Source organism: Falco rusticolus, chromosome 2 (assembly GCF_015220075.1).
Source record: "Falco rusticolus isolate bFalRus1 chromosome 2, bFalRus1.pri, whole genome shotgun sequence".
NCBI lineage: Eukaryota > Metazoa > Chordata > Aves > Falconiformes > Falconidae > Falco > Falco rusticolus.
In genome coordinates this window covers 82,714,609-82,740,599 of record NC_051188.1, presented here as the reverse complement: position 1 = coordinate 82,740,599, position 25,991 = coordinate 82,714,609, and the positions used below count along the sequence as shown (strand labels likewise).

The 25,991-nt window shown below is 45.7% G+C and overlaps 1 long non-coding RNA gene across 1 annotated transcript in view; it reads right to left on the bottom strand.

Annotated features, from left to right (window-relative positions):
• Nucleotides 1–1,848: 1,848 nt before the first annotated feature.
• Nucleotides 1,849–25,991, bottom strand: part of LOC119143394 — a 67,138-nt gene continuing 42,995 nt past the window's right edge. Inside the window, exon 4 of the long non-coding RNA XR_005102693.1 lies at nucleotides 1,849–2,894. This is a non-coding gene — a long non-coding RNA (uncharacterized LOC119143394). The remainder of the gene's footprint in view (nucleotides 2,895–25,991) is intronic.

Sequence of the window (25,991 nt, the reverse complement as noted above, 5' to 3'; positions counted from 1 at the left end):
AGGGAAAAAGCACCTTAACATAGAGACTCACACAGTAAAGGCTCTGTGAAGGAAAGCCCCATATCCCCAAAACACAATTTCAGATCTATTGTTAGAGAATAAAAAGACAGTAATTACAATTGGAGACCAATTGCGTGCTATTGCCAGGGAAGATAATTCTCACCACAGATACACAGCTAGCTCTATTTTTATTCTATAATTTCTTTTTTCAGCATGCTGAAAAACTCAGAGAAGAACAAGTGACAAACAGAATTCAGAGGTATCCAAGTAAAGTTACTTTTGAGCAAAACATAATCTATCAGGATAACATTTACAGTGTCTATTTTAATAAAAGTCCTCAAACTACAGTTCTTTGGAATTAAAATAAATATTGTTATAATGCATAATATAGGCAGCTGGTTTCTGGATTGTGCTGTGCTATCATCTATCACTGTAAGTAGTTTTTAATGTAAAAATGAAATATACATTCTGCTGCAGCTACTTGTGTTTTGTGCTGGGTTGGTTGTTTGGTTTTAACCATATTGTCTTAGATGGGGAACATGAATTGACTATCAAAGGGTGATGTTGAATATATGTCTTTTACAGCCGCTAGCCTGAGTGATTCCTTGGGTGAAATTATATTAGATCAGACTGTATTGTGCTTGGTGCATGTTATCAGTGCCTACAAAACCAAGGCAGGCCATGGCTGGGCACCAGGACTTGCTGAAGTGCAGTGCCACAGCCCACAGGGGGGACATAGCCATTTGGGTGTCCTGACATATTTATTGCTGCACATTGACCCGGCAGCTCCAATCCAGCGCCTGCTTGCCTGCCACACGGATTCAGTCACAGGCTTAAGTTTTGTTGCACTCATTACTCCAGCTCATGCATTAGCAGGCTCTTTGGACTTGCCTCAGCATACCTAGATGTGCTATCCTTGAAACAAAATGCAGAATAGGGTCACCCTAAACACACTCAAACATTAATTTTGGCCTGAATGAAAATGCTTAGTGTACAAAAAAAAAAAAAAGCATCATAATGCAGAAGAGCTCAGGAAAAGTGATGAACTAGAAATATACTTGTTAGGTGAGCTGAAACTTGTGTTTGTGTCATCTGAGCTATCATTTGTTTTAGAATACAATAGCCCATGATCCCAGACCTGAAATAAAGAACATCAAAGTTTATGCACTCCACAAGTCTGTTTCTGTATATCTTGGCTGCTAACTGTAGGATCGTGCAGTGAAGCAGAGAAGACAAAAAGTCTGTTCAGAGGGAGCCCTGGTTTCCTCCAGCGTCAGCATCTGGAAGGTACAGTGAGAGCAAGCCACATCAGGAACAGCATTGGTGAGGCTCAATGACATCTTCAGAGAGATGGGGGAGCAGCTTCAGAGAGCTGCACTATCAGCAGGACACCTACAGAAAACTTTCCAAAACTGCAGATGAGAGACACTGGAGGCATGTTTAGGTGGCTGGAGATACCCAAGAACTGACAAGCATCTTGAAGGAGTCATCTGTGCCACCCTTCACATTTGGGAAACAAGCTTTCTTCAGTGTTTAGGACAATAACTGCAAGGGCACCTTCACAAACCTTCACAGACCCCTGAAGACTGCTTTGCTTCTCTAAGTCAGAGAAATAATATCCCTTTTGTTTCACTGGACTTTTTTTTTTTTTTTTTTTTTTTTTGGAGAGAGAAGTGGAACATGTTTCTTCCTTTCCTGACAGGTACAGAAAGATCGTTTTCTCTTCTCAGCACCATTCAACAAAAAAATGGAATAGCAGACAACCTATGTTTTTCCACTGTGATGTTCTTTGCTTCCTTTTATACCTTTCTCTCTGAAAAGTATCCACATCCCCCTGCCCCCTATTTCCCAAGGTTTTCCTGGTGATTGTGTGTTATTGTGGGGATTAATGCAGGGGAAACTTGAAAGCAGCAAGAGAAGCCTGCAGGCTCTGTCGAGTGTGAGAGATGGGCTGTTATCCCTCATACCTCCTTGTTGCGAATCCCACGTGGTAGTGTGCTAGTGAAAAGAAAACCTGCTCTGTGCAAGTGTTTGAATCAGTCAGGGCAAAAAGCACCTGTGTCCGGGTTGGTTTTAGCAATAGAAGGGACTGACTTTGCTCCCACACTGGGCAGCCCCCTCCTCCAGCTGGTGAGAGCCTTCCTGAGAGCACTTGCAGCTTTGTCCTGCTCTGGGCTTGGCTTACCTATCCACAGCGTCTTCCGTGCCAGGGACAGGGCCTGGGCTGGGCACCCTGCTCCCACCCCTCAGTCCCACTGCCTGGGGAGGCTGGAGCTCTGGGAGCCAAGGTTCCAACTGAGGCAGCTGGACCTGGGTTGAAAACTGGAGTGCTGGAGAGGAGGAAATGGGCAGCTGTCCTCTACAGTGGAAAATCTGCCTGTTGGGTCCCATCCTGCCTCTGCCAACTTCAGCAGGAGCTTTGCCTCTGGATGAGCCTACTATTTTCTGAGCTCTTCCTATTAAGTTCATACTAGCTAGTAATAGTCTGATCCACTGTAATAGTCTGTCCCTGTTCACAGACTGCAGGAGCAGGTTTCCCTTTGTGATTTACAACTCTTCAAGGCGACTTAATACCAATGCTCTTTAGCAAATTAATTTTTTTCCACAAGCCAGTCGCTAAGGGCATTTGCTACTTGCTATTCATGCTGTATGGTTGGGTGCTGTATCCCAAGGTATTGTCCCTGTTCCAGGACTGGTCTCACCTCAGCACTATAATCTGGAACCGCCTCTCTGCTTGCAGATTGTTCACAAATATACTGAATTGTTCCTTGGATCTACTGTGCTCACCAGGAAAAAAAAAAAAAAGGGATATTTCCAAGACAGCTGCAGAGGTGCTTCTGATACACACGCTCTCATTGGGCATAGGGTCGTGCATTTTATTTCTTCCAAGCACTCTAGGGAAAAAAACACAGATATATCTGGGCATTGGTGAGTAATATATATAAACCACTAATAAACAGAAATTTTTTTTAAAAAAAGATGGCAAATAGCAGCAAAACTAATGAGGAGTCTGATTCCTGGGACTGAAGTGAAAGCTTTTCAGTAGCATTCACCTTGCTGACATAGATAGGACCGGAGAGTAACGCCAGAAACCAAACCTCCTTCCCAGCCAGTACAAATGGTTTAATAGTACGTTACGTAGACTTCCTGAAATAGCTGCCCCCTGATTCCTCAGCTGTGCTTGGGGAGGAGGTGGGAGGGAGTATATATGAATGCTAAATGCCACTGCAGGCTCCCCTACGCAGGCACCCCCATCGATGCCAATTTTTGATCCAGCAGCACAGGGCGGATTAGCAGCGGAAGATTAATTCCTTCCTGTCATCTCCCCGGGGAGGTTAAATGATCTCAGGAGCAATTTCTCTTGCTAGGAACACTGTAATCCCGAAGCAGACTGCTAACTGCTACAGTTTATGTGGGGCTCTAATGATGGCAAGGAGGTTCCAAGTTTGGAGAAGGGTCATCGGCCAAAGAGATGTTTATTTAATTAAATGGTGATTTCTTGCAAACCCTTCTCTCGTGTGAAACCTGTAGCTTGGAGGAACCGTTTGGGTAATTTTTAAATGTCTGAAGGAGAAAAACCTTAATTAATTAAAAAAGGGGTCCTGCTGAGTATAAGCAGTTGAACATGACCCATGGACTTGACCTTAGCCATGCATGCTCCGCATCTGCGTCCTCGCCCCACTTACCCAGCACAGCTACTTGAAAATGAAACTCTGGTTTAAACTTTTTGGCTTGGTTGTGCAGTCTCTGCACCCACAGCTTCCTGTCAGTATGCTCCTCTGTAGCCTGCCACACCAAACTGCTCTGAGCCTGGTCCCCAACCTATGCTAGAAGGTGGCCCCATAGATCAGCAGAGACACAGGCAGCTGTGTGACACCCCTGCTCCTGTTCTCCTCTCCTCCCTGAGGAGGCTGTCTCACCAGTGGGAAGAAGACATGGGAGTATTCCTGACTGCAGAATCAGGGATAATAAAAACTTGTCACGGTGCTGTCCTGCCTGTCTTCAGATGACAAGGTTCCCTTTTCTCCAGGCCACTTCTGTGTGGTGAGGAGTGTGCTGTCACATCACTTCTGCAATGCAGTGAGCACATATGGGGCTTCCCTGCCCCACAGCATGCACTCGCAGGCAAAAATAAAATGTGGACCAAGAAGCGAATAGTAAGGAAGAGCTGAAGGGAGATGAGATGAGAGGAAGGCTTCTGGTAATCATGGGTTTGAAAGAGAGTCTCAAATAGAGATGGTTCTTGGCAGCAGGAAACAGAAGACAGCTCTAAGTGGGAGAGCCGCGTGAGTGACATACAAATGGGAGCGTGGGAGCAGCCAGCCCCTGCGGCTGGAGCAGCAGTGGGAAGGGGAGGGGGGCCGCAGGAAGGGTGAGCAGAGCCATCCGTGGACTTCAGATATGCCTGGCACTGGATGAAAGGAAGAAGGTGAACGGGGGTCTGTGGGCGCTTTTATCACAAGATGTACTGGCGGGTGGATCTACAGGACATCAGCCAGTCTAATACAATGCCTGCATGCCTGCTGTCACCCTGGAGATGTGAGAAGCAGGGCTGGCAGACGCAGGGGGTGCATCGTAGTCACTGCAGGTACCACTGGCTAAGGGCATTTGCAACCAGCAAATTATCCTGATGCAGCTGACACGTGGTAACTCATTACTCCCCTCAGCAACCTGTTCCTCTGTCAGGGTTCTTACTCAAGGGTCCAGCTTCGATTTAAACCTGGCTTGTAGGGGTTTAATGTGTACCTGCAGATTCCTGGCTATTTCAGACTTGTCTCTACACAGAATTTAAAGTAATTAATTTAATTTAAATAATTTAAATGGAATTAAAAAAAACAAAACAGTGGAGACCTCTCTGTAGGTACAGCATTCAATTAGATCCCAGCGGTTTATTTTTCCCTGTATGTTTTCAGGTGTAGTGTAAACTTGTATGCATACTTCAATCTGTATATGCCTGTTTGTGGAAACGGAGCGTTTGAGCTGAACCGCTTCGCCATCCTGCCTTTGGAGAAATCATGGCAGGGAACATCAGAACAATAAGGACAGAGGAGGGGGAGGCAGGTGAGGAAATTTTGAAGTGAAAAGCAGAGTGAGAGATGGGATGGGGGTTACAAAGATGAAAAGCAGACCATTAAAACCGGGGGTCTGGTCCTGTCCCCTGCTAGGAATTAGTAACAGTAGTTCTGTGTGTCTTATGTGAGGGCACAGAACTGCAGCTGCATTGCAAAAGATGAATCTGGGGAAGATTACCAGCAGCAAAGGCAATAGCTTGGAGGGCTTCTTTGCTGACCATGTCTTCAGTTCCAGTCACTTTATGCACTAATCCAGTCAAATATATGCTTAGCTGTAAGCATGTGAGCAGTTTCACTGATTACAAAGGCACTACTCAGTTGCTGTGAAGGGAAGCATGAGCTTGAGAGCTTTGCTTGCTTCATCAGGCTTTCTAAGGTACACAGCCTGTAAATCAGCACCTTAAACGATACCCTGACACTGAAATACAGTCACTGAGAATTAGAATAGAGGGAAATCAGAGACATGCAGGCTGGATGCTTTTTAAATAAATTGAAGAGGTTGAGGGTGAACTTCTTGTGTATTAATAGTTTATTGCAATGGTTTACATGTGAATTGCTCCCCTGAAGTTGCAAGATTGCTGCTATTCTGTTATCCTAACAAATCACTAGTGGCACCCAGTGGCTAGAAAGGTTAATCAAAAATTTACCTTTGTCCCTTATGATTCCCCTTGCACAAAAGTTAGCGTTTAAATGCAAATACCACTGTCTTGGTATTACGCGTATTAAATTCAGACATAGCTATTCTTGGGTGAGGTTTCAGCTGGAAAGTATCTCCTGAGTAACGATTGCAATTTCTGTTCACGGAGGCATTTAGCCTACAAGGTAAAATGCTTAGCCTTCTAGCACAACACACGGCAGGCTACAAACCCACTGCATTTTGGCGCAGTTGTGGGATAGTTAATGCTTATTTATTCTGTGAGAGCACTAAACCTGCACAAATGAAAATTATGCCTGTTGTAAGAGTTCCAGGACTTTCCTCCAGAGAACACTTTCCAAAATTTGCTGACTTTCAGTACTTACGGAATTTCAAGAGCCAAGTGATCCATAGGAAAGTTAAAGCCCAGCTAGTAAATGAAATGAGCAATTAACCAAACTGATGAGAGGGAACGCCAAAACTCCATAGCCGTAGTTTCTGGATCTTTAGCCTCTACTTGGTGCATATATAATGAAAAAATGTGTCTTCTAAAAGACAAGTAAAAATTACCTAATTTGTTACTGAATGATACATTAAATGGGCTTAAAGTACGTGCCTGATACTGCAGGCTGCGGAAGTGATTTCAGTAGGATCAGCCACATGACACGGGTTTGTAGGGGTTTATGTGTTACAATGTTGGGGTGCAGGCAGAGGCAGAGGTTTGTTATCCCCATTTGCTCTGCGGGCTGTGCTGAGCTAAAGCCCCTTTGCACTGTGTTGTGCTCCTCTGCCACCCCCTCCTCCAGCCAGTGGCTCGCAGCAGGTCACAGCCACCTTGTCCCCACCCGACGCTTCTGCTATCAGGCTGATGACAATTTCTATCAAAACTTACAGCTCTACCTGCACACCATTTTCTGCTCCCCCATCTCCCTGTTTTGTCAAAAGCTGGCATAGCAAGGGAGGGAGAAGATGCTAATCTCATCCCTGCTCCATTTTAGAGACAGGAATCCTGTGTGTGGTAGGAGGATAACGCCAGGGGCCTCGGTTATTGGTTTGCTGTGGCTCCCTGCAGCGCTGCAGGAGCAGAGAGCAGCAGTGAAGCCTTTTCACCAGGCAGGTGACAACGGAGCGGCTGTGCAGGAATCACATGCTTATACTCTCCCAAGCCCCCTGTGGCGTCCCAACAAGGGCCATGGCAGGGAATAACGGCCACGGCCAGGACATTGCTGCAGCCTTGTTGTTCCCAGCTGCCAGAGCAGCCTTTTGGGGCTGAGGGACGGTTGCACCCAAGCTCAAGCAGTCCTGTAGCAACTACCAAACATGAGGTGGAGAGCAATGCTCCCTTTTTTCTGACACTGGCCCAGGCCAGGAACAGCTGGTTTTGCCTGTGGTGTGTTGTGTGGGCTGCTATAGCTTTGGGGAAGCACGGATTTAATTCCCCATGCTCTCCATGCAGGACACCTCTGGAAAGCTTTACTTGCAGTACTCAGACCTCACTGGACCAGGCACTATGCTGGTAGCAGTCTTCATTTCTGTTTCAGCCATTTTGTACATTCCTTGCCACCACAAGGACCCAGACCACCAGTCATGCCCTTTCCAGCTTCTTTTTATGGAATATAACACTTACGGCTGCAGATCATTTACTACAGTTTGTAATGGGTTGCAGGGAGCTGCTGGTGAACCTGGTGTGTGGGGTGGATGTTTTGCAGATCCTTTGTTGGTCTATTCTTGTCTTTTCCAACACTGCAATAATAAGTAGAAATGTAAGTCTTAGGGCAAGAGCCTCCTGACCATCAAGGTCAAATCTCTGCAATTACAGGTGTTATCTATCTTTCTCTAATGTAAGTTAATTTCTCCTTGCAAAAACTGGATAACCTCTCTGTGCCTCAGTGTCCCTGTAAAATGGGCACATCATCAGACAGGAGTTTGGTAATGGCAGGGCAGCGCTGCAGGTTTACATCGCTTGCCAAGCACTTCACGATCCTCCACTGGGATGTACCAGGAAAGTGCAAGTTTACTTTTAAAACTTACATACCCCTCCAAATGGTTTCCTTGAAGAGTTTTTACGTTACTGTCATTGCTCTTGTCTCCCAGCACATTCCTTAACTGAGGTGTGTGTCATTGCCTTCATTCATCCCCTCATCCCCCCCGCCTTTCCCTGCCTTCTCCCAAGGCAGGTGTGAAGTGTGTGTGCAGCAGAGTGCTCTGCCATGGTTCATTGATTTCTCTTGTTTGTTGCTTTCTTTTCTTTCCTTGCTTTCTTTTCTTTCTCCCCAAAGAAAGCAGTGAGTGGAAATGCAATAGGTGATGTAAAATTTGCAAGCCAAATAGAGCATACATTTATTCCCATGTGCACAGCTTAACAGGAGGCTGAAAACTGTTCACTGACTCTTCTTGTCCGTGCAAGAAGAGCTTCTTGCCTGACTGGTGAGTATAGACTTTAACCCATGTGGACATACTGGTATAACAGGGTTCAAATGTCCATTCTGGCATGTCAGCATGTTCTACCTCATTCTCAATTATATACTTTGCAGCTTTTCATTAAGAAGTCATAGTTCTGTGTGACGTCTCATGTTTGGAGGTGGCTACAAAAACCTGTTGGGTCCTGGCTTCTTTCTTAATACAGTAATCAAATGCAGAAGTGCTAAACCATTAATTCTAGAGAGTTTGGGGTTTTGTTTGTTTGTTTGTTTTTGTTTGTTTGTTTGTTTTAAATCCCAAGAGTATGAAATCCGAAGAAGACTTAATACAAGTATTCCTAGGGGATGGTGATCATAAGTGTTGTGACCATCTGGGTATACAGCTGGCTAAACATAGCGTCTACTTCATCTCCTCCAGGAGGGATCCTTAGAAGGGGCAGAAAAGGGCTAAACCAGTACAAAAGCCGACCTTTTTTTCAGTAAGAGCATCCTCCCTGTTTTGGAAGTGTTAATCGTTTGGCCTCCCTCAGCCACGGAGGCTGCTTTATTGTGTATTTATTACTGAGATGAAGGCTGGAGCCAGAGTTCCTTGGCCCATTTATAAAGCAATTTAAATGAGACGGCTGCTCTGGGCGGCAGTGCTTGGGACCAGGCTGAGCCGCCGCAGCAGGCGTGCCAGCGGGAACTGCCCTCAGCCTTAGGAGCGGGGATTTACGGTTCACATGCAGTTCAAGCGCGGCTCTTGCCTTGGGATTATGTACGTGGCCAGCACCAAGGCATGCAAGACGGGCTGCTGGGCAGTCCTGAATCCTGCAGCCAGGGAGGGGGGCTGCTGGTACCAGGCTCCTGCATGCCCAGGGACCTTGCTGCCTGTGCAGCAGGGAGCCCCAGAACCGGGAGGTGCTGCTTTGTCTCCCCAGCTCCTGCCTCTCCCTGCTCCATCCCTGGTGGCTGTTGCCCCTCGGGAGCTGCTGCTGCGTGGTGCCTGGGCTGGCAGGGCTGGCAGGGCTGACCAGCCCCCCGCAGCCCCGGCGGGGAGGGAGTGCCGTTTCAGAAGAGGGCTGTGGTTCAGTAGCCAAGTGGCGTGAAGAGACTTGCACTCTCCTCGATGCCGCTGCTGTTGTGGCAGAGACAACCAGGTGATGCCAGCTTTTGGGGCAGCTGCCTCTAACCCTGGAGTGTCATGGCTACAGCACGCAGCATCACAGGTGGGACCAGTTCTGGCCCTCCTTCCCACTATCCCAGCCCATTCCAGCCCCAGGACCAGACTCCATCCCATCCACCCATGCTAAACTGTGTGATCATCACACCTCGGCTATGGTGTTTCGGCACAGGGCCTTCAGCCTCTGGCTGTGGCTGCCTGAGAAATGGCTGTATTCCAGCAAATCCCACAGCCTGCCAGGCCTCATCGGGAGCTCTGGGGGAAAATATAACTCAAGCCATAAACAAGTTAGTAAGGAACAAAAGGATATGTGAATGGACCATCAGTGGGTCTAAATCATCAGCTGAGACTAATTTACACCTCAGAAAGATGGACATATACCTTACCCAGGAAAGTCCAATTATAAAAAAAAATTGAAAAAATATCCAAGCTGTTCCTGCTTACAGGAACACCTTTCTTATCAGGACAATCCTTCAAAATCTAGCAATCGCCAGCAAAGCCTGAATTCACTACCAATCCACCTTCACCTCTCACATAGCTTCTGCACCAATATCACACTGCCTTCAAAGCCCCCAGACCTCTTCTTCCCCACCCTTGCTCCCAGCACCTGCAGCCTGGCATGAAGTCCAGCCTCCTGGTCACTGATCTCCACCAACACAGCCATGCAGGCAGCTTCCTGGCACATGGGGCTGCAGTGGTACGTACCATCGCTGTGTTTTTCCCAGGTAAGCGTTTAGGAAATTTCACAGCTTTCAAATGGAATTAAAAAACAATGGGCAGGCACCTTCTGTGCCATAATATGCCTAAACAGAGAGTGACTTAGAAGAAAACAAGACCCATTGTGTCAGGACAGATCAAAGATCCATCTGAATTGGTCAGGCATTAAATGATCATTGTAGGTCCATTCCAACTGAAATATTCCAGTCTAGTCTAGTCTATTCTGCCATGCCGTCTTGTCTCCACCAGCAGCTGGCCACAGCTGCAGAGAGAGGAGTACAAGTGCAAGACATGCATGCAGTGATCCCACTCAGAAATATCTGCTCAGCCTCAGCGAACTTCGGCTCAACAGCTCCTGCCTTACAGGTATTGCCTTGGCTTATCTGGCTTTTGGCTACAGGAGAGGGGTGTTGTGGCAAATGGAGGATGAGGGTCAGGGTCTGTTACAGAACAAAAAAAGTCAGATTTGTCTTCAACAAAAGAGCCCCATGGTAGCTAACCTCACCTCCACTGCAGAGGCCACTGCTAAGGGTGCCAGCCCCGTGCTGCTGCCAGAGCACAGTGGGCTGTGGTTACACATCAGAGTTCTGCTTTCCTGGGTGTGCTGCCACCCACAGGGTTTTGGGGTGTTTAGGCCAAGACTGGTTTCAGAAGCACTCCATACCTTGGCTCCATGTGCAGGTGGCTTTCATATCCTTTTGTAATAAAGCCTATTTACTCTTACCATTCATTGAGCCCTCTTTCCTGCTTCCTTTACTTTTCTTCATTTTCCTTTCCTTCCCTTCTCTTCCTTGCCCTGCCCTGCCAAACACTATGATAATAGGGTTGTTAGGTCCATGCTATTAACTTGCAAGCTTTAAGCCAGAAAGCGCAAGAGTTAAGGCTCTAGGACAACGTTATCTTGGCCATGGGCACACCTGTAGTGCTTTCAGGTGTGTTCATTTACACCTTTTGTATCTGAAGCTCTTCAGCCAGACTGCCTGAGCATCCCTCTGAGCTCCTGCACAAGGTAGGGCAGAGAGCAGCACCCCACAGGTGCTGTATGCCTTTAAAAGCTTCCCTACCTCCACACATTTCATTGATAACAGAAGCAAAATACAATGCAATAGTGTTTCTTTCATTTTATATATAGCCTAACTTTTTAAAACTATGTGACCTCAAATTTTGAGTTTAGGGCCTTTATTTTGTTGCTTGTTTGTGCCAGAGGGAGAGAATGGGGTCAAAAATCCTGTTTATTTCTTGAGGAGAGTTATTGAGGGAGCAGCTGAATGCTGTTGTGTGGGTCATGCCTTGGGTAAGTGTCATCATACCCTCACAGCTCTCCTGTTTGTCTGGAAATGCTGCTCTGCAGTGCTGGATTAGCAGAGCAATGGCATCCTTGTCTGCAATGAAGCAGCTCACTTCTTATAAAGGAACAAGACAAAACCCCTCCCCACATTTTTTCTTATTAAGAAGAAAGAAGGAAAAAGCTTCAGTCATGGCAAATATTCACAAATAATGCTGAGAGACCCACATATAAAGGTAGGGTTTTTTTCTTCTGCATACTTTCCCCCTTCCCCCACCTTCCCTGGGAAGGAGATAATTCTTATTTGCTTTTTTTCCCCCTTCCCTTCCCCTGAGGCAGTGAGGACCAAGGAGAGTTACCAAAGTTTCTTGCTTTGTTTTGCTGAGAGAATTGCAATGCCTCCCAGGTAAATTGTCTCATCATCAGTCAGGCTGAGTAGAGGAGTTTGTTATTAACACAAAAATGTGGGGAAAGTAATTTTTCATTTTTACTGAACCTAAAAGTGGTTGAACAAGATCTCTTCATATTTTTCCTTTCAAACTTTGCTGAAACACAATGTTTAAATGCCAGAATAAAAGTGCCACACTGAAGAAAGGCACGCTGGAAAAGAATAGCTATAATGGCAGCCTTAACAGTCGTGACAAGTAGGATAAATCTTCCAGTCTGTGGATGATTTGTTAAGTGTTTTGCAAATATATATACATATTGCAGATATATGTTATGTGTGTGTGTGTGTGTGCAATCAATACAGTGTGTGTACAACAGATGGATGGATTAGATAGATAATTATGTGATTGCGAGTCTCCCGTTATATTTATGTTCACCCATTAAAGCCACTTGTGAGTTATCCCTCCTCTCCTCTCCTGGAGATAAAGGTCATTAATGCCATCAGCCCTCAGGTATGCTTCACACCCTGCGCAGCCACAGAGGCAGAAAGCCAGAGATCCTGATGCCTGCTTTGGCAGCATGGTGCAGCTCAGCCTCCTTCATTTTTGAGGAAAATGTAAGCTGGAAAAAAAGTTAAAAAGTTCAGGTGTTTTTTTTTTTTTACTGCCAGATGCAGCAGCTGAGGTGGGATAGTTGTTAGTTTTGCTACTTGAGGAAGCAGAAAGGTGTCTGCATCAACCGGAGGGTGACCTTGTGTAGAGGGGCAGGATGCATGCCTGCTCAGGGTGGGCTGAGGGCACGCTGGGCTGTGAGCGTGTCCCCAGGTGAGGCCAGCAGCTGCTCTGCTTCTGCCGATGGCCCCAGCCCAGCAGATGCTGGGGTGTCCTGGCTGGACTCGGCTGGAAAGCCCGACCTCTGCATGCTGTGGGGTGACAGAGCGAGCAGGGACGGAGCAGGCACAAGAGACACCCCACGATGTGTCAGTCGGCTGCCCGGCTGCCTTACCCTGTCACGGCTGCACGCCAGCCTCCTTGGAGCCTGGCCGACTACTGGGAAGAGGATTTCAGTCCACACCCATTTAGTCACCGGCGTCTGACTTGGAAATATCTGACTAATTAGGGGTTGTATGTAATGTAACCTAGGCAGGTTGCGTTCCTGCTACCCCAGCCTTCCCTGCACAAATACCTCGAGTCCATGCAGCGGGCTGCAGGTCCAGCAGCGATGGGGACAACCCACTGATGGGTCTAGGCCAGGTTTGCAGACAATATCCTGGCCCCTACCTACACCAGCCAGCCACGTTGCTCCTGCTGGCTTCTCCTACAGGGCTCACGTGGAACAGTGGGGATGTAGGGGAAGCCTTCTCTGTCCCTAGCGCCAGTGTCCCCAGCAGGGAGCTGCCCCTGGCAGCGCAGGCTTTTCTGGACAGGCACAGGGCAGCAAGGAAGAGTGGAGATGGTCCAGCAGGCTTCAGCACTGATTCTTTAGGGTCACTCTTAAGGACATGGACCTGTTGGAGCAAGTCCAGAGGAGGGCCAGGAAGGTGATCAGAGGGCTGCAGCAACTCTCTTATGAAGACAGGCTGAGAGAGGTGGGGTTGTTCAGCCTGGAGAAGAGAGGGCTCCGGGGACACCTCACAGCAGCCTCCCAGTGCCTGAAGGGGCTACAGGAAAGCTGGGGAGGGACTTTGTACAAGGGCATGTAGTGACAGGACAAGGGGAGGTGGCTTTAAACTGGAAGAGGGTAGATGTAGATTAGGTATAGGGAAAATATTCTTCACTGTGAGGGTGGTGAGACACTGGCACAGGCTGCCCAGAGCAGCTGTGGGTGCCCCATCCCTGGCAGTGCTCAAGGCCAGGCTGGATGGGGCTGTCAGCAACCTGGTCTGGTGGAAGGTGTCCCTGCCCATGGCAGCGGGGTGGAACTAGATGGTTTTTAAGGTCACTTCCAACCCAAACCGTTCTATGATAAACAGCCCTAACTAACACTTCATTTTGATCCTTTTAAGCCATTTCTAGATCTAGCTTAGTCTCTGCTTGACCTCAGGGAAGCAGAAATGGGGCACAGAGCAATGTTTTCTGAATTCTAGAGAGGATCTTCTGGAGGGAAAAAAAACCCTAAGAAAAATCAAAGACTGCCTTGTTTCCTGTTTTGCTAACAGAGAGAGGAGGATAACTCCAGTACTCAGCACTGTGGTAAATAAACTGGTGAGGTGGGTCCTGCCCCCCACCTCCAACCCAAAATCTCCAGTGAATTTGCTTTGCTGGAATGGAATTCTACATTTTAGATGTAGACTAGACTTTCGATTTCAAATTACTGGGTTTTGAGTTAAAATACTGAAAAAAAAAAAAGTGACCTTGGGCTCACATCCTGATACACCACCAGTGGGAAGAGGAGTATTTGTGAACCGGCAGTTGCTTTTCTAGCTGTGGTCTTATGAATCCATGTGCAACAGATGAAACAACATCAGCCAAAGTCATTTTACCTCCTGCCTCTCTGCGAACTGCAGCTCAGCTAGGTCCATGGGTATACGCGGCTGCATCCTGCCCACCAAAGAAAATACAAAGACTAGTGATCTCTGTGCTCCTCGTCTATTGATGGACACAAATGACCAGTTTAGCGCTTTCATTTCCACACCGGGAACAGAGGGATTAAAATGCCACTATCTCCTGATTGTAATGCTTTTTATGCAGGCCCTAGGTAAACATTACAAGAGTCAACAAACCACTGTTAATAAAAATTGCTAATTAAATGAGGGCCAGTGGCTTGCTTTATTGACATAAGTATTTATAGGCTTTTTCTGCTCTCTTGTATTTTCCAAGGCTCTGTATGTTTTGCGTTTACTTGTGCTCTCTGTTCCTGCTTGTCCTTCTAATTATTGCTTTATAGGGGTTTTTTGTTGTTGTTTTAACCACCCTGAGTCAGACATAAGGATTTGTCTTATGTCAAGTCCATTCTTTTCTTGGAAGAACTTCTCTAACACAACACAATATTTTGGAGTTTGTAAATAATACCATACATTTCCTAAATCTGTCTTTTGCAGTGTGATACTAGCCAAGATAGCTTATACTTTGGGATAAGACTTGGATTTTTGGTACACATTTGTCTAGCTCCTCAAGAAATGGGGCTTTAAACCCTGTGTGAAAGGAATTATAATTCAGCTGAGCTTATCTGTGTTAATTCAGGATATGCAGTTGACTATCAGAAAAGCATCCAAACTGCAGCTCAATAAGAGACTCCAATGTGTTCAGTCATCCTTCTGCAGAACATGCAGACCATCATCATTTAACTATTAGCATGTACTATTAATTCTGTGGAAACCCACACTGGACACAGCACACAGGACTGAAATGGCACACAAAACAGAAGGGTGACAATGTCAACTGGAGTGCCACACTGCTTTAACTCTCAGAAGACTCCTGTGTGATAGTAAGGTCTGAGCATCACATCAGCAGAAGATTCCTTGGGATAATATACCCCAAGGATGTGACACTGCTGCTGGTTGCTGTGGAAGCTAGACTTGCACTAAATCAACATCTCCAGGTTTCCCATATGCCGTGTGCTATCCAGCCTGACTTTCTGTTCAGATATGGTGAGGCTGGCATGTCCTGTGGCTTCTGCTTGTGCAAGGTTTTATTCTAGAAGACATCAAAGCCGGTTACCACCTTCTCATCATGGCCCTTTGTGGGATACAAATGGGAAACCCAACTTGTCATCAGATGTGCTTTGGAGACTGATCTTGAGTAAGCACTGGACAGGAATCAGGGATATTGTCGAGCCAACACTGTTGAGAACGTAAACAAAATTGAATGGAAGTGAGTATGATGTAGAGCTTGTGTCCTTGAAAGCTAATTTAGGCTCTCTTGGTTCTGGTTTAGTTTTAAACATTTCTGGTGGGATGAGGGAGACAAGCATCTGCAATATAAAAGATAAGGGCTGGAGCCTGACTAATATTAGTGTTTTGAAGGAAGAATTTTCACAGCCCATCTGAAAGTGATTTATCCCTACTTGGAGATACTCCCAAGCACAGACCTGTTCCAGAAATGAGCAGCCCCAAAAACAATAGGCTTCAAACTGGAGTGAAGAGTGGGACAAGTGCTAAGGATATTCTGAAATAATCACTCCAATCAGCAGGTGAATAACAAAAATTGCCAGTTAATAAAAGGCATCAGGAACTGCAATTCTGACCATACTCTTAAAAATAAATAACAATAAAAGGGAGTTAAAAAGAGGTAAACAGCATTTGAGTGCTAGGCAGAAGGCCTGGCACACTCCAAAACATTGTAAAGCACCTTTCAGTCCCAAGGGAGATTGCAGGTTTGAACACATGAAGAACTTAACTGCTCGGTAAGAAATTATCAGGTGCCTGCTGATCCATGGCAACTGTCCCTGCTAATTTACATGGTGGCGTATGTGGGATAATTTGAGATCTCTGCAGCCTCTGTGGAAGACAAGAGAGAGGTCTACACCAACATGAATGACCTCACGTTTGTTGCAGCCTAAGAGTGGTTGTGAAGACAATTGTCTTCTGCAAGTTGACTGGTGGCAACTGGTTCTCCTGTGGTTTCTTCTTGCTGTGGCTGAGCATGGATGAGTGTGTCGTTGCCTGTATGTTGGCCATATAGGCTTTTCTTACTGTGATGTAATTCTTTCCTCCCTCCTCAGGTAACCAAGTTAGGGAGCCCAGTGTTGCTCCCCAATAACAGGACTGTTTCTGTACAGACGGTGAAGGGATAAGCAGATTGTCCTGTGGTGAAAAGTGATTTGGGGACCTTCTAATAAATAACCACCATGGTTTTGACACTACTATGGCATCCTTCTAAAATGTAGGTCTCATGTGGCCACATTTATCTTCTAAGGCCCTGTACCCTAAGGTCTGTAGGCCCTGAACACATTTTTTTATTGAAAATAAGGCAGTGAAGAACATTTGTTATAAAAATGCGATCTGCACAAAACTAACATGAATTTAGATTTCATTACAAACATGGAACCTGGCAAAGGTTAATTGAAACATTTGCTGAGGGCCAATCTAAAGTTTGATGAAATCAAAGGGGGACTTTAAACTGACTTTAATGGTCTTGAGGTCAGGTTGTAAGGCAAATTGGACAAGTTTCAAGGTCCCTAGGTCAATGGATTTATTTTTTTTTTTAAATCAAAACCATGCCATGCTATTAGTTTAGAAAGACATTTCAGCCATCAGCCATAGAAATCATTTGGTACCAGTTCAACAGGAACCAGATCAGGTCATGCTGTCCACAACGCCTGGCTCCTTGGGTGTTAAATCACCCTGGTGGAAAATGCCTGCCTCGCTGGCAAGGGGTAAGGGAGAAGCCAGGCATCAGGCACTGCTGGGTCTGAGAGTCCCAGGCCTTACCTGGGGTGACCCATGGCATGGCACTCTTAGGACACAGTCCTCACCAATGGACCTCTCCTCAGCAGAAGGCAGCAGCCTGAAGACCTACAGGGCACAATGCAAAGCCAGTCATCTCTTCCCCTGCGTATTTGCTTGCGGGAATGGGTGGGTGGGTTGTTTATCTTGTGGGGAGGAGACTTTTCCTTTTGACCCTTGGGAAAAAAGGAATTGCACTGTGTATGTTTACTGAAAGTCCGCTGTGTTCCCTGAGACATGGAGATAGGGCACATCCTTATAAATCAGGATGGAGAAAAAATAGAAACAGAAAAGAAATGGGCTGGGAGAGCTGCATGACAGTGTGCATGCATGTGTGCACCCAGCCAGCAAGGGGAATGACACTGACACTGTTTCAAAGGAAGGTCATCGTGTAGACCATAAATCTCCAACAGTTAGAATTTGCTTCAATCGTCATCATTAACTCTTTTTTACAAGAAGTTCAGCAACTATCAGAAAAATTTGAAATTATTATTGATTTATGTGGCCCTGCAGCTGTTCACAGCTAGTGATTTAAAGTTTGATGCGGCTAAACACAGCACGACCAGCCTGAGCCTGCCTGTGGGCGTCCTGTCCTTAGGAGGGTTGCCAGTGCCTGCAGCGATCGCGTGAGTAAGGGCCGGGGTGCGCAGGAGAATGGTACAGGCACATGCAATATGGGTGCCCAGGGGCAGCACCGCTGTGAGTGTTCTCACAGCCAGGCACCAGCAGCAGGCAGAGGAGGAGGAGGAGGACAGCCTTCTGGGACGGAGCAGACCTTTGCCATGGACTTGCACCCTGGCCTTTACTTTTGGGTGCTCTGGGGGAAACAGACTGCTGCTTTGAGGTGGTGGAGCCATTCTTACATCTGCAGCTGGTCTAGTTTTGCTACTTGGTTTCTTCCAGTTAGCTTCGGGCCCATGAGGTTTCGCTGAGCACCAGGCACGGTTCATGAGTCAAGTTCTCCAAGACTCTTTCGCTCAGAGAAGAGGGGGAGGGGAAAGTTTTCTCTAATTGATCACAACTAATGTAATTAGTACTTTGCAGGTTTTCTATCCATGTACTTTTGAGACCTTCATTAGTCTTAACACCCATTGTCATTCTAATTACTTTCAGTGAGCCTACAGCAAAGAACAGATGTCATTCTCTTCTGTGACTGCTGCATGAAAATATTAGAAAGACACAAACTGACCAGATGAATGTTTAGTTAAATTCCAGTTCTGCCATTAACTTGCATGGCGGCCATGGCAAGTCATTTCATTTTGCTCTGGGCTGTTTTTTTATTCATATAGAAAATGGAAATAGCAAACTGATCCATATTAAAGGTCTACTCCAGCCCCAACTAAGATAATAGAAACTTGGCTTTGCTTAGCTTTGCTTGGCTTGGTAAATCTTTTTGGAAACGTAAGCCTTACTGTTTTGAAAAAAAACCCACCATTAATCACTGGGAAAATCTATTGCGTTGTTTAAATAAGCAAAATCAACTGAGGAAAATAACTGCAGCCTTCTCAACAATTGAGAAGCAAATTCTGTAGGCCCATGTTTATAACACGCGGAGCATCCTGATCTCAACACGCTTTCCACCACTGCCTCTGTTTCCACTGGAGCACTAGGCTGCTTCCTTTAGAAAGTCCAAGTCCACCAGAGGTCAGAGAGGACCTTTATTTATAAGGAGTTTAGTTTGCGGTCCAAGAGCTCCTTCCCAAGCAGTTGGACACTTTTTATCAGCCCTTGCTTGCTAACTAGAAGGATTAACGACCACTTTCCAATTCCATCTTCTGCTACCAACGACCAGCTGTCATGCTTGACTGCCTCCGTTTCCAAGACCAAGGGGCTAGGGACATCTAATGGCAACTGCATGCATAGCAGATCATCATCTCCCCCTGGAGCCGGCTGTCCTGTAAGGTAGGGCTTCCAATATTTAACTCTTACAGTACCTCAGAAGCGTATCTGTGCAAGACCAGCGAAATGACAACGGCCGTGTTGGCATATGACATCCCGGCATCCTACTAGAAGAAAAAATAAGTGACGTAGATGACTCTGAGGCAGAAAATGGACAGTGGTCAGTGTATGCATTCAAAATTTGTTCAGGTGCCTGAATGTTGCTGAGCCATCTTGGCTCTGTTCTCTTCTTCCTTGATGAGTGGAAGAAGGATTTAGGACAGGAGAGTTGCATGAATGAGTTACTACAGTATTCTTGACAGCATCCTCACACTGGAAAAACATCACGCTGAAAAAACCATATGATCTTCCATGGAAGAGGAGGGGAATAAAAGAACAAATCCCTGGAGATTAAGGAAGGGAAAATAGACTGGATCGAATGGACAAATGCCCTTTGTTCTGCCTCCAGGGTGCCCTGTGCCCTAAGCGAAATGGGGCCATGACATGAAAACTGCAAACTCCTGAGTGTATGCTCAGAATATGTAGTATTTCCTAACTGTCTCTGCTGAATGGAGAGAAATAGGTGCTGTTGAGCAATTCATGTGAAATGCACAATAACAAATATACCTTCAAGAAGGTGCTCAGCAGCTGGGTGGTTTACTGCCTTGCCTGGGAAGATCCCTCAGGGGTGACACAGCTGATGACTCAGGCAGCATGAGAGATTCAGCACGGGATTTAGGGGAGAGTCTTTGCTTAGCAAAGCCAGTGACTTATATACTGGCATAATCTATATGTCCAGAAACCTCCTTTTTGTGCAGCCCCCACCCCCCCTTCAAAACAGGCTAGATAAATAAGCAGAGATCAGACAGGGACACAATTCTGCAGTGCTGAAGGCCCCTACCTTTTACAAAGGAGTCCCTGTTATTTCTATAGACCTAAGTCCTGACGTGCAGTGGGCATGTAAAACGCCTGGGGATTCCAGGCATGCTCCAAGTGCTCATGTCTTCTCTGGAGATGGCCCCTTGCTAGCAGAGGTGGGACAGGAGCTGGAACAAGGCACTGCAGAGTCTGGGCCTGATCGTGATACCGGTCCCTTTTGCTGCAACATTCTTTTCCGTTAAGACCAGAACAGCAATGCTCCATGTATTCTCCAAGGGTGGTGTGAGACTCACTGTTGACAGGCGAGTCATGGGGGACCTCAGTCAGCACTAGAAATTATCCCCATCTGTCCCTTCCCCTCCCAGGGTCATTCATCTCAGACTTCAATGTGGACAGAGACAACTCAACTCCTTCCATGAAACAGCCAAAGACTTAAACTGACTGCCACAGTGGAAAGCTGTGGGCAGTTACTTCATAACTGCTGTAGCAGGAGTCACTGAGGATGGCCTGTCAGCCTCCCAAGGGATTAGTGTCCTGTATGATATGCAACTGAAAGGTGGAGAAGCAAAGTGCAGGAGCAGCTGCAGAGTACACTACAATTAAAAAACCCCAAAGCAATGAAAAAAACACCCCAAATCCTGAAGCTTCTTAACTACAACTAAGGCCTCCATAATCCCTGTCTGGCAGAAGCATCCAGCCACGCCTTCCACCAAGGGTGGCTAAGGGGGTGCCCAGGGAGCAGAGCAGGAGGGCAGTCTCTCTGCTTGGTGGAAGGTTGCCCTCAGCCCTTCCTTACCAGCTGTGCTCCTCTGACTGTTGTGAGGTACTGTCCTTTCCCTCCCTGTGTGGTGGCATCTTTGCTTGCTGAGAAGTACTGCATGCGCAGTTTCCTCCACAGAAGGTATTTAAGAAAGTTGTAACTGTCGCAACTAGCCATGACAGTTAAATAACTACTGCCTAGCACATCTGTATCAGCAGTGGAGTTACAGCCCAGCTCTTCCTGACACCTAACACAGAGTCTGTTCCTCTAAGGCTGGTCAGAAGATAAGTGACAAAACAGTAGTGTGACAAAACACAAGAACATATTTGGTTTTAATTTTATTTGCCATGATAAAACATTGGCTATATTCTGTTTCTGATATCCAGTTGTATGCTATCTGCAGGGAGTTTCATGGCTTGTCCAAGGCCCATTTAATTCAGTGGCTTTGTGTCAACTTCATTGAGTGCTGGATCCTACTTGGGCTGTAAATGAGTCCTTTAATAGGTACAGCTGTAAAAACATACCTAGCTACTTCTCTGTAGGCCTGTTTTTTTCTGTAAAAAAAAAGTGTATTTGCAGAACAATGGAGTTTCAGATCAAAGGAAGCCATTTTCCATTTCAAGTTGAATTTGAGAAATAGTTATGACCTAATTAAAAAGAATGAAGAGGGAATGTTGAAATTTTGGTATATTCAAGCCATCTTGTTATTTTTTTGGGAGTAGCCTTTGATCCATGGTGGTTCAAGGGATAAAGCACAATCCAAGAGGTGGGACACTTAGGTATACAAGCCTTATCTGCATATTTTGGAATAAAAATTATAACCAGGCTCTTCTCCATGCCAGGTGCAGCTCCTAACCACCAAGCAGTCCAGAGGGATGTGCTCTCCATGTCCTGACAGAGCTATTGCACTCAGCAGAGCCACTTGAATATCCATTTTAACTGAAGAAAGAAAAGGACGTTATAAGTCAGTAATTAGGACGCTCACTTGTTGGTCCAAGTGCTGGAGAGCTCTAACATGGACTCAGTACTCTGTAGGCTGATATGGATAGTGCTCATGGGGTTTGAATCAGAAACAGTCAGATGAATGGCTTTCTGCAGTGCGGATGATCAGACTAAGCTGAAGAGAGAAGGACAGCTTTTCCTCTATAGTTTTATGAGCAGTACTTAAGCTAATGTCTAAGACTTGTGATCTAGTCTTTTGTTTTTAATCTCCATTCTTATTTAAAACACCCCAAAGAAATCTTTTGTTTGCTCAAAAAATGACTAGGTCAATCCTGAGTATTTTTCCTTCGATTTTTGAGCTCTGACGCTGCACTGAAAAAGTGACTTTTATTGCAAGCTAAGTCCCACATTTTTCTGCTCGAAGAGGTTTTCACTGTGCTTCAATGCTAAGCTGTCAAATTCCACGGGACCCTACCACCCTCTGCTTACCTCCTGTTGATTCTGAAGCTGGGAAGTGCTGTATGAAACTGATAGCCTGACTGGGTGTTAGCTTGGGTCTTGAGGCAATTCAAGGGTAAAATAATCTAATGCAACAATATGTCAGAACTCAGCATTCAAGGTATCATCATTCTTGACTAATTGCCAGTGCCATGGAACTAGGCTTCTGTTGATCACAGCCAAGGAGAAGGCTGACATGGTGTATCTCAATACACACAACTACCTAATCTGTAGCTTGCAGTAGACTTATTGACCATAAAGAAGATTTCAGAAAGGAAAAACAAGGCAGCATCCATGAAAAAGGATAGATAATAGCTGATTCAACCAGGCTTCATTAGTGGAGAAAGATGGCTAGCTGTGGGATGAAAAGCAACTCTGATATTTTCTTGAGCCAGAGTCCTTTTGATCTTAAGCATGTCTTGAAATTTTGGGTTGCTTTCTTAATCATAAAATTATTTTTAAAAAATCCTTTTTAGAAAAGGCTGTCCCAGTCTGTTCTGTACTTCCTGCACCTGGACACCGGGTGACAAAGGTGTTACAGCTTTCAGGAAACAGCGCATTTGTCAGCGTGGAGCCCCCAGCTGAACAAAGGGCTGGATTCATGAATGCAATATCAACCATGGAAATGTTCCACCCCTGCCCCTCCCCGGCTTCTGACTCAATCTGTTGAAACAAAAAATGAATTGTCATTGGATTTTGCAGCCTTTGAGGTTCTGCAGCAGATCAATACATCTTGGACATGCTGATGGACCCTCATTTGAATGAAGCTGTGCAAGAAGTGCAAGAATTTGAGCTTAGATTGTGTGCTACTCTTTTGGGTTTTGTTTCTAGTAAGGAGAAGTAATACAAAGCTGCTACCAAAGAAGAGATGAGAGGCAGTCTCTACAGCAAGGAAAAGTAAATGTGCAGTGAATTACAGTCAGATCTGACTTCACTCCCACACAGCAGCACCACTTCAAAATTTCCCTCACCCTGGAGGAGCAGGGTACCCTTTTGACAGGAACCTGGTGTTCGTTAATGGTGTTTGCTCTGCCTGACATGACATTTAAAAGCTCTAGACCAGTACCACATTTATTCAGTGTTGTCATATTCAGCAAAACCTTTAAGCAGTTATTCAGCTTGAAGCACCTAAGTAGTCCCACTGTCAACAACAGGACTTCTCAAATGCTTAAATTTCTGCATGTGTTGAAGTACCTTGCTGAATCAGCGCTTCAAAGCCTAATAGTCTGCTGAACCAGAGTGATCATTCCAGTCTTTATCCCCAAAACCTTACAAACACCCCTGGCATGCAATGTACAAAACTAGTTTTAGTTAATTGGACAAAACTGTATATGTACACTCCATGACCTCCGAGAGTTTTGAAAACTAATTATGCCGGTGTCACCCTGCATACCTAGTTCTATGATTCATCACATCTGCCTATAAGGAATGTGGCACTGGCATCAGATATGCTCTGTGATTTGTCCTAAAGGCTGGCACATCCCTAGCTCTGGGTGGTTTCCTCCACAGCTGTCACAGAGCGCGGTGTTAGCTACCTGTGATAACCGATGAGCAGACAGATGCCTTTTGTGCTGCCATTTTTAATGTGTTTCTCTACATACCCCTTTCAAAGACTAATAATTTCCGCCAGGCAGGAATACTGTCAGCCTGCCATCAGATAAGTTCTCAGGCAGAGAACTGTACCCCGCATTGCCTATTTTATCTAATAAAGATTTTTCCATCTCTGGTCTACTGCTTATAATTTAGCCTTCATAAATTGACTTGCCAACACAGTTGGCTGGACAGAAAAAAAGTAAGATGCTGACGTATCTTCAGACTCCTTTCAGCTGACATAATCCACCCATTGTCAAAACAGGTAAGTAGAAGGGAAAACATTTAGTAATCAGAAACTGATTTTCACTTTACCATCCTCCCGCCTTTCTGGTACTGTGACAAGAAGTAAAGCTTTGGTCATTCACATGCTGCCATAGGACAACATTTTGAGGCTAGAGCTGAAATGAAGTTTGAGATTAACCTTTTTGTTTTTTTTCAGGAGGGGAATAGCTACTCAACTTACCTAGCCAAAAACTTCAAACAAAACCAAGGCTGTGAATAGCACAGGTAGCGTCAGAAGTATTACATCTGTTTCCTCACAGGTAAGAACAGCTTTTTAAGGGTGTTTATTCCCCTTTCCCTTTGCTCCTTTTTTCAGCTAAGTTTGGTGACACACGGCTTGGTCCCTACTCTCAACGGAGACACCAGTGCCCTGCCAAGCAGGCTGCAGCAGCTTCTGCGCATGCTACGTCCACGGACATGCATGGAGGCCTCCCACTGCACAGCTGGCAGGATAAAACAGTCCCTAGATATCTGAAGAGTAGACAGTGAACATCCCTTGCAGATGATATCAGCAGCAAGTATCAGGAGGTAACTGGGCATTTCTGAAACTCCCAGGGGCCCCAGTCCACTGGGTGCAGGCAGGGAGGGCAGGAGCAGAGCTTTTATCTGTGTGTTTGGCAGCCTGGTGCCCACATGAAGTTTGTGTTTTCCACGTTGCCTTAGTTCAAAGGAGCATTAATGTGTGTGTTACTAATGAGATAAAGTGGCTGACTGCCTGCTATGCTGGTTTAGGGAACAAGCACAACTTTTACTGCTCTGGCTCCCCTAGTGCTGAGCTAAGAGGACATCTGCCTCGACCCACACAGCCCCACGGAGAGGTTTGCTTCTCTTCTGCCTGTTGTCCTCACCTGCCAGTGCACCTGAGGCAAGTCGTGCTTTCCCTCTGTCACACCATTATGTACCATAGCCCAAATTCTGCAGACACTTAGGCATACACAAGAGACCCCACAGAGGAAAGCCAGCAGGTTCCTGGGAATGAAGGTGTTCAGGAACACATCTGCATGACTGAGACCCAGAGTCCTTGTAATCTGGGAAAAACAAGCAATGGCTTCTAGCTGTCCAATAAAAGCACACTAGACCCTCACCCTGCTATATGTGTTAATCACGCTTTGATAATTGTCTCTAAAATTAAGTTTAATAACAACTGAAATGTTTTAAGAGTTTCCTTGGCAGCTGAGTTTACAGAAGGTGCTACCTAGGCATGCTGGAAAATAAAATAAAATTATACTATCTAACCTCTGGGAGAAATAACAGCTTGGATTTGTTAATTTTGGACAACATCTAAATTCTTCTGCTGGCACATTTTTAAACTACAGTCCTTAAATGCATCTCCTCATACTTTTACAGCAGCGATAAGAAAATTGGCTAAAGAATGGTAATGCCCCTTTTGGATCCTAGTATATCTTTTGGGTCTCATTTGTTTAGTTTAATGAAAAACTAAAGTTAGCATAGCCATATTCCAGTCCCAATAAGAATAGCCTGTGTTGGGATAATAAACTAATCATGGCAGGGGCAGGCAGAGTGCCTCCACTGCAGGGCAGAACCAGCAGCCACTCAACAGCCCTCAGCAATGTGCAACTCTTCCCAGCTTCTCCACATTTAGGATAAAACAAACATGCAAACAAGGCAGAGCCCAGTCCTGAGGACCTCCCCAGGTGGCCTGAGGGGTGCCAGATCACAGAACTGGTGTGCAGACTGGTACCTGAGAGACCAGCACAGGCACAGATAGCTGTTCCCACTTCATAACTCTTGCCACGCTGGGAAGCCAAAGGCTGAATAAATACCATTTTACAGAAATTTGTAGCCACTGAAAAAACAGCTTTTAACACTAAAATTTGAGGGGTTAAATTGATAACTGAGTTGGAATTTCTTCAGCACGTAAAACAGGCAGCAGAGAAAGTAGAGGCGTTCAGATGGAAGTAAACAAATATTTTTTGTTTCTTAATCATAGCATGTTCACCAGGTGTTTGACAACTGGATCGAGCCTTTAAAGTCATAACATGTTACCTGAAGATGTGGCTTGATTACAGCCTAGACATGAATGTATAATATCAGTTTTCCAGAGGCCAATTACATTATTTCATGTAGCTGTTCCA